At 41.3% G+C, this 12369-nt stretch overlaps 1 pseudogene; it reads left to right on the top strand.

The window, feature by feature from the left end:
* LOC107647067 (cytokinin riboside 5'-monophosphate phosphoribohydrolase LOG7-like) overlaps positions 1–12369 on the top strand; it is a 96776-nt pseudogene that overhangs the window by 31343 nt on the left and 53064 nt on the right.

The raw sequence follows: 12369 nt of genomic DNA, 5'->3' as shown, positions 1-12369 counted from the left end.
TCATCAAGCATATATCACAACATGCATATTTCTCATACGTCATACCATCAAGGCATCAATAATCATCATCACATATATGACCACATCATATATCCCAACCATTCAACAATATCAACAATTCAATGCCTTTCTTAGGGCCTCTAGCCTAAGTATTTCCTACCACATTACATATTAGATACGAGAAACCGAGACCATACCTTAGCCGATTTTCCAAGCTCAACCGGAGCACTTCCAAACCACTTGTCCCCAAGTCTTCTAGGTCTCAACACCTCCAAGAATAGATTTTTACCACCACAAATCCCTTTTCAAGCTTTCCAAGGTCTCAATCAAGCCCCAATATTCACATATACACAACCTAAGCCACAATCATCATACCCATACACAACATCTCAATACCCAAACATCATAGAACAACAAATTATACTAGGATTGAGAATCTTACCACACCTAAGGTCCAAGAAGACAAGATTAACCTTCTCCTTCAAGAGAGTTGGGTCCTATAACATCAAAGAGCCTAAAATCTCAACATTTTTGCTCATGAAACTCGAAATCAAAGCTGGACATTCGAAGAGCAAAACGTGGCTTACCTCAAGATTGATTGTATATGTTTTGTAGAGCTCTCCGTGGTAAACGCGTGGCCATAAACGGTGCGGCAATCGGAGCTCTAGATCAAAAGTTATGGTGGTTTGAAGATCAAATAAAAGAAAGAACTTGAGATAGTATTCTTCCCTCCATGGCCTCCATTTCAGCGTGTTTCTTGCATGTAGTGAGGAGAGAGAGTACTGAAATGAGTGTATTAGGTTTAGTTTAGTTGGGCCAAGGGCCCACTTTGGGTCCGGTTGGCCCGGTTTGGCCTGTTCGGTCCAATCTTGGTCCAATTTCTATAAAATTGGTACCGAAATTCTCGTCTCAATCTCCTCTATCATATTTAGCAATAAAAATCACATTTTTTTTTGCTTTCTAGAATAAATTCTCATTTATGGGTTAATTGGCCATTAATTAACCGGGTTTTACACCACTCATCATCGGATTTTTATGCTATAATTATTTCAGCCTTATTTCTTCTTGGGTATTGAACTAATTAATTAATTAGGTGCCTTTTTATTTTCTTCAAAATGCATACGAATTTAGTGTTATTTGAGTTGTAATCATTTATCGAGCATTTATTTTATGAATGCATGTTTGTTTGCCTGTTTTCTAAACTAAGATTAGTAAGTGCTTCTCTTTTTTTTCTTACTCTGCAGTACTTGAATTGAACTTGAGTTGTTCACATATTCATCCTTTTGAGTTCTTGCACATGAAAAAATTGAGAGTCAAATTTTACTTTGTACCCTTTTTTTCCTTTTTCTTGATAGTCAAATTTATCTTTGTCCCTTATTTATATACAAGTTTACACAACTTGAGTTTTATTTGGATGCTATTTAGAATACTTTATTATTTTTTGCTCATGTCTTCTTTAATTGTCGAGGAGCTGTTGATTTTGAAAATAAAGCTACTTGATGAAGTTAACTAATAATTCTCCTTGCTTAATTTTACATAAATTATGTTTTTGTTTTCTCTTATGTGGTTATATAATTTTTTTTCTGATACGTGAGAGTTCATAAGTGTATTAAAAATAATTAGAATATTGTTCTGAAAAAACTGTTGAAAAATTTTGATGTGTGATACATTTTTATGCATGTCTTTTCAGAAAGCATAGTTTTAAATAGTGAAAAATTCTGTATAAATCGATTTGGTGCAGATTTTCTCTTTATGCTTCTCTCATTTCGGGAAGAAATATTTTTTCCCAAATTATAGGGTCCAATTTTAGTTGTTTCATTCGTTAAGTTGTATTTTGAAAAGTTGCATTTTGTTATATTATTTATTTTATTTTTTTTGGTTCGTCTCATGTTGAAGATCTTATCTGCTTGGTTATTTATTTTAGAAAGACTCCTATTTTTTTAAGTTTTTATCTTCTCTAGATATTTATTTTATTTTCACTGTTGATACTAAATCAGTTTTTAATATTTTTATTACGAATGACATATTTCATAATTTTAAAACTTATTTTTCTCAATCTTAAATGATATAATTTTATGCAATTAAATAATAAAAAAATTTTGGTGAAAAAAGTTGGTAAACCTGTGAAAACCTATGAAATTCTATACATTGCAATTTCTCTTTTATATGAAGAAAAGATAAGCACTTGCTAATTTTATTTCTTGGTTTTGTTTGACATTCTTTTAAAATAAGATGAGTAAGTATTTATCTTTTTCTTTTTAATTATCCTACAGAGCTTGAATTATAATTCAATTTTTCACATGTCTATTTTTTTGAATTATTCAACACAATGGAATTAAAGTCAAATTTAACTATCTACCTTTTTTATTTTTTATTTTTTTTGTAACACCCTACCATACAGAGTCTTATGCTTAAGTCATAATTCAGAGATGGCAAGGTATTACGACCTCTAAAACAAAAATTTAGTACGTATAGTAGTATGAATAATTGATTATAACTAGGAGCCTTTGTAGAAAAAGGGGTAAACAAAAACCGTAACTCGAACGCGCAACTCTCCGATCGATAACGTAACGAGCAAAGGATAAGCTAACGCAAGATCATATATATAAAGAGTGTCAAAAACGGGAATATCAAGACTCAAAATCCGGCTGCGAAGATAACCGGTCCGAGCATAATAATATATACATATAATAAAATAAGGAAACCCCAAAGGAAACCCAAAGGGACACAAATACATACAACCTATTCTCCAAAATCCCCTCTAGAAGGAGTCATCACAGTTTGTATTATTTAATGGAGATAAAAGTATCTAAACAAGATATATAAACCAAAACAGAGTCCCAAGAACAAAGGATCTTCGCTAATCCAGAAGTCTCCAGCATGCCTCAACGAGAAGCCTCGCGTCCTGCATCTGAAAACCACAAAATCCGCATGGGTGAGAACCAGAGGTCCCCAGCACGGTAACAGCTTCCACATATATAATACATAATAATAGAGGAAAGCCAAAGGCAATCCTAGAACTTCCTCCAGATAATATCAAAGCTTATAAACAAGCTAAACCATATAAGGGTATCTGACTAAAGATTCTTCAGTCTAACTAATACTTCCCTTTCCAATTCCTTCAAACCTCCCAACCACCAGCAGGAGTATATAATAGCAAACACAATTATATCAGACAAAGAATATACAAATAGGAGCAGTTAAGACATTTAGACAATTAGCAAGTAATATGCAGTCAAATAGGCAATCTCAAACAATTCACATAGTATGCATATGATGAATGCCTGTCCCTAGTGGCTGATGATATCATCTGTCGGTTATAGAGCCAACCCGACAAGTCCTGGTAGCTAACCATTGGACTGTCCCTCTGTCGCGCATCCCCAACTCGAGTTATACTCGTTATAAACTTGATCATAAACATGATCCATATCCATCACCCTCACTGGTGAATATTTCGGGGGCGAGCTCATCCGGGTCTTTCACAGTGCCCGGCCACACTTACGACATAGGGTCAACAGAGTCTCGAGCCTCCACCTGGAGCACGTGGTGGCTAGCCACTGCTTCCTCCCAGGGATCTCGTGCCTCTGATAGTGGAAGTGCAAATCTCAATTATCAATAATTCAGCATAAGCATGCATAAATTCTCATCCATGGATCAACATCCATATCAGCCATCCGGCTCACGGTTCAGTCCAGAACCAGCCAATATTCATATTATACACAGCCTTTCCAGCTCATGGTTAAATCCATAACCAGCCGTTTCATTAGCAATTACAGCCTTTCGGCCCATGGCTTAACAAGCACTTCCACCACCATCCTCCGCATCTCACATAATCATCTTGATCCTCATTGATCATTCATTTTTCCCTTGCTTCACTCGCAAGTTACCTCATTCACTAGCCCCTTTTTAATAGCTAGGCATGTCATAATGATTTAAGACATAAATGGTGAGATCGGAGGCTTAGAAGTATGAGATTTGGCTTTTAAAACTCAAAAATCAACTTTGGGATGAAAACAGGGCCACGCGTACGCGCACTCCACGCGCACGCGTGGATGGCCTCAAAAACTCATCGACGTGCAAGCGTCATGCACGCTAACGCGTGGATTAAAGATTTGCCAATCGACGCGCACGCGCCAACCACGCGTACGCGCGGGTGTTCTCGTGCCCCAGGCACAACACTGGCACAGTTCTGGCATAACTCTCTGGAAAATGGCTGGGCATTGGGTGCAGCACAATCGGCGCGCCCGCGCACATCACACGCACGCGTGGATGGCGCTTTCTGGAAGATCGGCACGTACGCGCCAGGTACGCCCACGCGCAAGGGGTCATTCTGCTAAAAATTTTCTAAGTTAAAAGCTGCAGAATTCACAGATTTAAACCCCAATCTTCCAACGGACATAACTTCCTCATTTTAAATCGTCTTTCACCCGTTCTTTGAACGGCATGGACATCCCGGATCCAATTTCATTTCTAAACAGATTTGGTACAAAACGGAGATCCGTAGTCCAAGTTATGTCCCTCCAAAGTGTGCCCAAAAACCATATTTTCATACAAAACCACAAAGTGCCAATTTCAAAACAAGCCATTTCCAACTCTTTTCAAAACCAATCAAAACATGCCAAGTTCATCCCGTTTCTTTGAAATCAATCAAAATATATCAAATTCAACATCAAGCCTCCTCAACTCACACATTGACACATTACCACAAATTACCAAAATCACTATCTCATCATTTTACCCCACTTCACCCAAGTGGCTCAAACTCAAACACATTGACATATCATATACTATTCCTCATGCCGATTCTCAACAACACTAATTCCAATAAATTATTATTGTACACAATCAACATCATACTCACCATCAACATGGTTCAACCCACAATTCAACCATAACCAGTCATCAAGTATATATATCACAACATGCATATTTCTCATACATCATACCACTAAGGCATTAATAATCATCATCACATATATGACCACATCATATATCTCAATCATTCAACAACATCAACAATTCAATGCCTATCTTAGGGCCTCTAGCCTAAGTATTTCCTACCACATTACATATTAGATACGGGAAACTGAAACCATACCTTAGCCGATTTTCCCAAGCTCCCCCGGAGCACTTCCAAACCACTTATCCACAAGCTCTCAAGGCCTCAACACCTCCAAGAACAGATTTTTCACCACCAAACCCTTTCCAAGCTTTTCAAAGTCACCAATCAAGCTCCAATACCCACACATACACAACCTAAGCCACAACCATCATACTCATACACAACATCTCAAAACCCAAACATCATAGAACAACAAAATCACACTAGGGTTGAGAATCTTACCACACCCAAGGTCCAAGGAGACAAGATTAACCTTCTCTTTCAAGAGAGTTGGGTCCTATAACATCAAAGAACCCAAAATCTCAACATTTTACCCATGAAACTCGAAAATAAGGGCTGGAATTTCGAACAGAAACACGTGGCTTACCTCAAGATTAGTTGTATGGGTTTTGTAGAGCTCTCCGCGGTGAACGCGTGGCCGCAAACGGAGCGGCAATCGGAGCTCTAGATCAAAAGTTATGGTGGTTTGAAGATCAAGTGAGAGATAGAGGTTTGAGAGAGTGTTCTTCCCCCATTTCCTCTCTTTTTCAGCGTGTTTGGTGTTGTGTGAGGAGAGAGAGAGTGCTGAAAACTAGGGTTTTGGTTTAGTTATGTTGGGCCAAGGGCCCACTTTGGGTCCGGTTGGACCGGTTTGGCCCGTTCAGTCCAATCTTGGTCCGAATTCTATAAAATTGGTACCGAAATTCTCGTCTCAATTTCCTCTATCATATTAAGCCATAAAAATATCATTTTTGGCTTTCTAGAATAAATTCTCATATATGGGTTAATTAGCCGTTAATTAACCGGGTCTTACATTCTACCCACCTAATTAGGAATTTTGCCCACAAAATTTAAATTCAAATTCAATTACCTGAGAATAAGTGCGGATAATCCGTTCGCATCTCCGACTCAAGTTCCCAAGTGTGTTCCTCAACACCGCCTCGACTCCAAGCCACTTTGACTAATGAAACCTCTTTTCCACGCAACCGTTTGATACTAGTATCATCAATTCTGACTGGAGCCACTGGAAGCGTCAAATCTTCTCTTAACTGAACCGATTCGGGTTCTAACACATGGCTAGCATCAGGAGTGTACTTTCGAAGCTGCGACATGTGAAATACGTCGTGCAGGTTTGAAAGATGGGGTGGTAAAGCCACCCGATACGCCACTGGCCCAATCCTCTCCAAGGTCTGAAATGGACCAATGTATCGAGGATTCAACTTCTTTTCTTTAATCGCTCTACCTACTCCTGTGGTCGGAGTAACTTTCAGGAAAACATGATCTCCTTCCTCAAATTCCAAGGGCTTCCGCCTCTGATCGGCGTAACTCTTTTGGCGACTTTGCGCCGTAAGCATCTTGTCTCGGATTTTCTTGACTTGTTCAGTGGTTTCAGCTATCATTTCTGGCCCCAACAAGCCTTTCTCTCCAGCTTCATACCAACATAGTGGAGATTGACATTTTCTCCCATACAAAGCCTCATACGGAGCCATTCCGATGCTCGCATGGTAACTATTATTGTATGCAAACTCTACTAACGGCATATACCGATCCCAACTCGCTGGTTGGTCCAAAACACAAGCTCTCAACATATCCTCTAGTGTTTGGATCGTCCTCTTGGATTGACCATCTGTTTGAGGATGGTACGCTGTACTCAAGCTTAATCGAGTTCCAAAAGCTTTCTGAAATGCACCCCAGAACCTCGAAGTGAAACGAGGATCTCTATCAGAGATTATAGTAGCAGGTACACCATGGAGTCTCACAATCTCCTTTATGTATAACCGAGCTAGCTCCTCAAGGGTGTAAGTCATCCGAACGGGTAAAAAGTGAGCTGACTTCGTCAGTCGGTCCACGATCACCCAGATAGCATCAAAACCAGTCCTAGTCCTTGGCAATCCCGACACAAAGTCCATTGCAATACTTTCCCACTTCCATTGCGGAACCTCTAAGGGTTGCAACATCCCGGAAGGTCTTTGATGTTCAATCTTTACCTTTTGACAAGTTAAGCACTTTGAAACATATTCCGCCACATCATTCTTCATACCCGGCCACCAAAACATCGCCTTTAAATCATGGTACATCTTAGTACTTCCCGGGTGAATGGAGAATCCGCTTTTATGTGCCTCCTTTAAGATATCTTGCCTCAAAGTGCCAACATCCGGCACCATGATCCTACCCTTGAATCTCCATAACCCATCTTTCTCTTCCGACACTCTCCACTGTTTTCCTTGCTCGATAGCCGGTAACACCTTCCATAACGCTTCATCATTTTCATGAGCCTTTAGGAGTTCGGACTTAAAGTCGCTCGAGATTTCTAATCGGCTCAAACACAAGGTTCCAGATACTTCTCGAGCACCAATTTTTAGACTCTCGAATCCCTTGAGCAACTTCTCCTCTTGAAGCATCATCCAAGACGCATATAACGACTTTCGACTTAACGCATCCGCCACTATATTCGCCTTTCCAGGATGGTAATTTAACTCAAAGTCGTAGTCCTTCAACAATTCCATCCACCTTCTCTGCCTCATATTAAGCTCTTTCTGATCAAAGAGATACTTCAAGCTCTTATGATCAGAGAAAACTTGGAACTTAACCCCATAGAGATAATGCCTCCACACCTTCAAGGCAAACACAACCGCAGCGAGTTCCAAATCGTGCGTAGGGTAACTAACTTCATGAGGTCTCAACTGTCGTGAGGCATACGCCACCACATTATGGTGCTGCATCAGCACGCACCCTAGGCCCTTTAACGATGCATCACAGTACACCTCAAAAGGCTCGTTCGGCTCAGGTAACACTAACACAGGTGCAGTGGTCAACTTTTTCTTCAATGTCTGAAAGCTCTCCTCGCACTCAGGAGTCCAAACAAACGGAGTGTCTTTGCGAGTTAACTTTGTCAACGGCAAAGCTAATTGCGAAAAGCTAATTGCGAAAAGCCTTTGATGAACCTTCGGTAATAGCCAGCTAAACCCAGAAAACTCCTTATCTCAGTTACTGTGGTTGGTTGCTTCCAATCCATCACAACTTCTACCTTGGTTGGATCTACGGCTATTCCCTTCTTACTCACCACATGACCCAAAAACTTCACCTTATCCTTCCAAAACTCACACTTAGACAGTTTCGCATAGAGTTTCTTCTCCTTTAGAATCTGCAACACGGTCCTCAGGTGTTCCGCATGCTCTTCTTCAGTCTTGGAGTAAATCAGTATGTCGTCAATGAAGACAACAACGAATTTATCCAAAAACGGACGGAATACTCTATTCATGTAATCCATGAATACTGCAGGAGCGTTCGTCAACCCAAAGGACATTACAGTGTACTCGTAATGACCATAACGAGTCCTGAAAGCGGTCTTAGGGATATCCTCACCCCTCACCCTTATCTGGTGATAACCGGATCGCAAATAAATCTTAGAGAAAACCCCAGCTCCTTGTAACTGATCCATGAGATCATCAATCCTCGGCAATGGGTACTTATTCTTTATGGTGACCTTGTTCAGCTGCCTGTAATCCACACAGAGTCGCATACTTCCATCTTTCTTCTTTACCAGTAACACTGGAGCTCCCCACGGGGAAACACTTGGTCGGATAAAGTTCTTACCCAACAATTCCTCTAACTGAGACTTTAGCTCGGCCATCTCTAACGGTGACATCCTATAAGGAGCACTTGAGATTGGTCCCGCCCCAGGCACCAATTCAATAGCAAACTCGACCTCTCGGTTAGGTGGAAATTCCTCAATATCATCGGGAAACACTTCCGGAAACTCACACACTACCGGAATCTGATCCAACCTTTGATCATCACCCGAAACACCCGCGGTTAACAACAGGATACCCTGACATTCGGTTCCAGAACAGTTCACCATCATTGAATTCAAGTAATAATTATTCACCACAACCGGCCCTTCTGTATCCTCCGGCATAAAGTACACCGACTTGGTAGAACAATCAAGCAGGACATGGTTTTCGGATAACCAGTCCAATCCCAAGATAAGATCAAGACCGATCATCGGTAAGCAGATTAGATTATGGACAAAATCACGCTGCTTGAACCTAAACGAAACTTTCGGGCATCCTAGTCTAGTTACCATGGCTTCATGGGTAGCATTATACACTTTTAAGTCATAACCTAAGGTTACGATCTTCAACCTTAACTCATGGGCTTTCTCAAATGCAACGAATGAATGCGATGCTCCCGAATCAAATAAAGCATTTAAAGTTTGACCAGCCATTTCACAGTTACCTCGAATGAGTGTCTCGGATCCCTCTGCACCCACAGCTGAGGTGGTGAACACCCGACCAGTCTGTTGTGCTTTCCCAGCACCTTGCTTTTGCTTCTCTGGACAACTTGCGGCTTTATGCCCCGCCTTTCCACAATTGTAGCACAAACCCCATCCGGCCTTGCATGGTACTCCCGGATGGTGACTCCCACACCTAGTACAAGCTTGTTCATTCTGAGGTTGCTTCCCAAACTTCTTCCCTTGGAAATTGTTGTTGTTGTTGGGCCTCCTGAAAGAGCTTCCCCTCTTGAAAGACGGACCTCTAGGTGCAAAGCCCTTCCCTCGATTCTGTGGAAATGAACCTTTGTGACTCCCTTTCTCAGCGGTTGCCCTTTTCACACACTCCTCAGCAACCCTACACTTGTTCACTAATTCGGAGAAAGTCCTAATCTCCATTGGTCCTACTAAACTGAAGATATCACTCCGGAGTCCTCCTTCATACTTAACACACTTCCATTCCTCATATTCCACCGGAGTCCCTTGGCACATACGAGAGAACCTGAACAGCTCCTCAAACTTGTCAGTATACTCTGATATGGACATAGTACCCTGCTTCAGCTGTAACAATTCAAGTTCCTTAGCCGTCCTAGCAGAAGTCGGAAAGTACTTCTTATAGAACTCTTCTTGAAAGACATTCCAGGTGATATAGTCATCACCCTGCTGCAGAAGACGTCGGATGCCTTGCCACCAATGCGACACCTCACCGGTGAGCATATAAGTGGCAAACTCGACACGCTGTCCTTCAGGTACCACTTGTGCTTGTAATGCTCGCTCTATAGCCTGAAACCATGTATCAGCCTCAGTCGGGCTAGTAGTTCCCTTGAACTTAGGCGGATTAACCTTCAAAAAGTTTGCCAAGGTCATCGGACCCTGAACTCCACCTCCATCATTACCATGGTTGTTCATCTGTTGACCAAGAGCCTCAGCAGTGGCTTGCATAGCAGCAGCCATGTTCTCCAACGCAGCCATAAAGTTCACCGGGTCATTAGGATTATTCTCCGGTGCACGAGCATTCGTACGACCTCTCGCACTACCTCTACCGCGTCCACGAGGCGCCATCTGGTTCCTATACACACCCAACAATCGATATTAAGTTGATCAGTCTCAATATCGGAAGTCTAGTGCTTCAAAGTCCCAAATGCATGCTCATGAACGTTTATGCCAATTATATCAAGCAGATATACTAATAGCACATAACACACACACAGAGAATGCACAGAAGCATAGTCAGTCCATCCCTCAGGCTCTATAGGAACGAACTGCTCTGATACCATAATGTAACACCCTACCATACAGAGTCTTATGCTTAAGTCATAATTCAGAGATGGCAAGGTATTACGACCTCTAAAACAAAAATTTAGTACGTATAGTAGTATGAATAATTGATTATAACTAGGAGCCTTTGTAGAAAAAGGGGTAAACAAAAACCGTAACTCGAACGCGCAACACTCCGATCGATAACGTAACGAGCAAAGGATAAGCTAACGCAAGATCATATATATAAAGAGTGTCAAAAATGGGAATATCAAGACTCAAAATCCGGCTGCGAAGATAACCGGTCCGAGCATAATAATATATACATATAATAAAATAAGGAAACCCCAAAGGAAACCCAAAGGGACACAAATACATACAACCTATTCTCCAAAATCCCCTCTAGAAGGAGTCATCACAGTTTGTATTATTTAATGGAGATAAAAGTATCTAAACAAGATATATAAACCAAAACAGAGTCCCAAGAACAAAGGATCTTCGCTAATCCAGAAGTCTCCAGCATGCCTCAACGAGAAGCCTCGCGTCCTGCATCTGAAAACCACAAAATCCGCATGGGTGAGAACCAGAGGTCCCCAGCACGGTAACAGCTTCCACATATATAATACATAATAATAGAGGAAAGCCAAAGGCAATCCTAGAACTTCCTCCAGATAATATCAAAGCTTATAAACAAGCTAAACCATATAAGGGTATCTGACTAAAGATTCTTCAGTCTAACTAATACTTCCCTTTCCAATTCCTTCAAACCTCCCAACCACCAGCAGGAGTATATAATAGCAAACACAATTATATCAGACAAAGAATATACAAATAGGAGCAGTTAAGACATTTAGACAATTAGCAAGTAATATGCAGTCAAATAGGCAATCTCAAACAATTCACATAGTATGCATATGATGAATGCCTGTCCCTAGTGGCTGATGATATCATCTGTCGGTTATAGAGCCAACCCGACAAGTCCTGGTAGCTAACCATTGGACTGTCCCTCTGTCGCGCATCCCCAACTCGAGTTATACTCGTTATAAACTTGATCATAAACATGATCCATATCCATCACCCTCACTGGTGAATATTTCGGGGGCGAGCTCATCCGGGTCTTTCACAGTGCCCGGCCACACTTACGACATAGGGTCAACAGAGTCTCGAGCCTCCACCTGGAGCACGTGGTGGCTAGCCACTGCTTCCTCCCAGGGATCTCGTGCCTCTGATAGTGGAAGTGCAAATCTCAATTATCAATAATTCAGCATAAGCATGCATAAATTCTCATCCATGGATCAACATCCATATCAGCCATCCGGCTCACGGTTCAGTCCAGAACCAGCCAATATTCATATTATACACAGCCTTTCCGGCTCATGGTTAAATCCATAACCAGCCGTTTCATTAGCAATTACAGCCTTTCGGCCCATGGCTTAACAAGCACTTCCACCACCATCCTCCGCATCTCACATAATCATCTTGATCCTCATTGATCATTCATTTTTCCCTTGCTTCACTCGCAAGTTACCTCATTCACTAGCCCCTTTTTAATAGCTAGGCATGTCATAATGATTTAAGACATAAATGGTGAGATCGGAGGCTTAGAAGTATGAGATTTGGCTTTTAAAACTCAAAAATCAACTTTGGGATGAAAACAGGGCCACGCGTACGCGCACTCCACGCGCACGCGTGGATGGCCTCAAAAACTCATCGACGCGCAAGCGTCATGCACGCTAAC

Source organism: Arachis ipaensis, chromosome B6, assembly GCF_059453495.1.
Source record: "Arachis ipaensis isolate K30076 ecotype BB chromosome B6, ASM5945349v1, whole genome shotgun sequence".
NCBI lineage: Eukaryota > Viridiplantae > Streptophyta > Magnoliopsida > Fabales > Fabaceae > Arachis > Arachis ipaensis.
The sequence above is the reverse complement of the archived record's forward strand: the minus strand, read 5'-3'. Positions and strand labels throughout refer to the sequence as shown.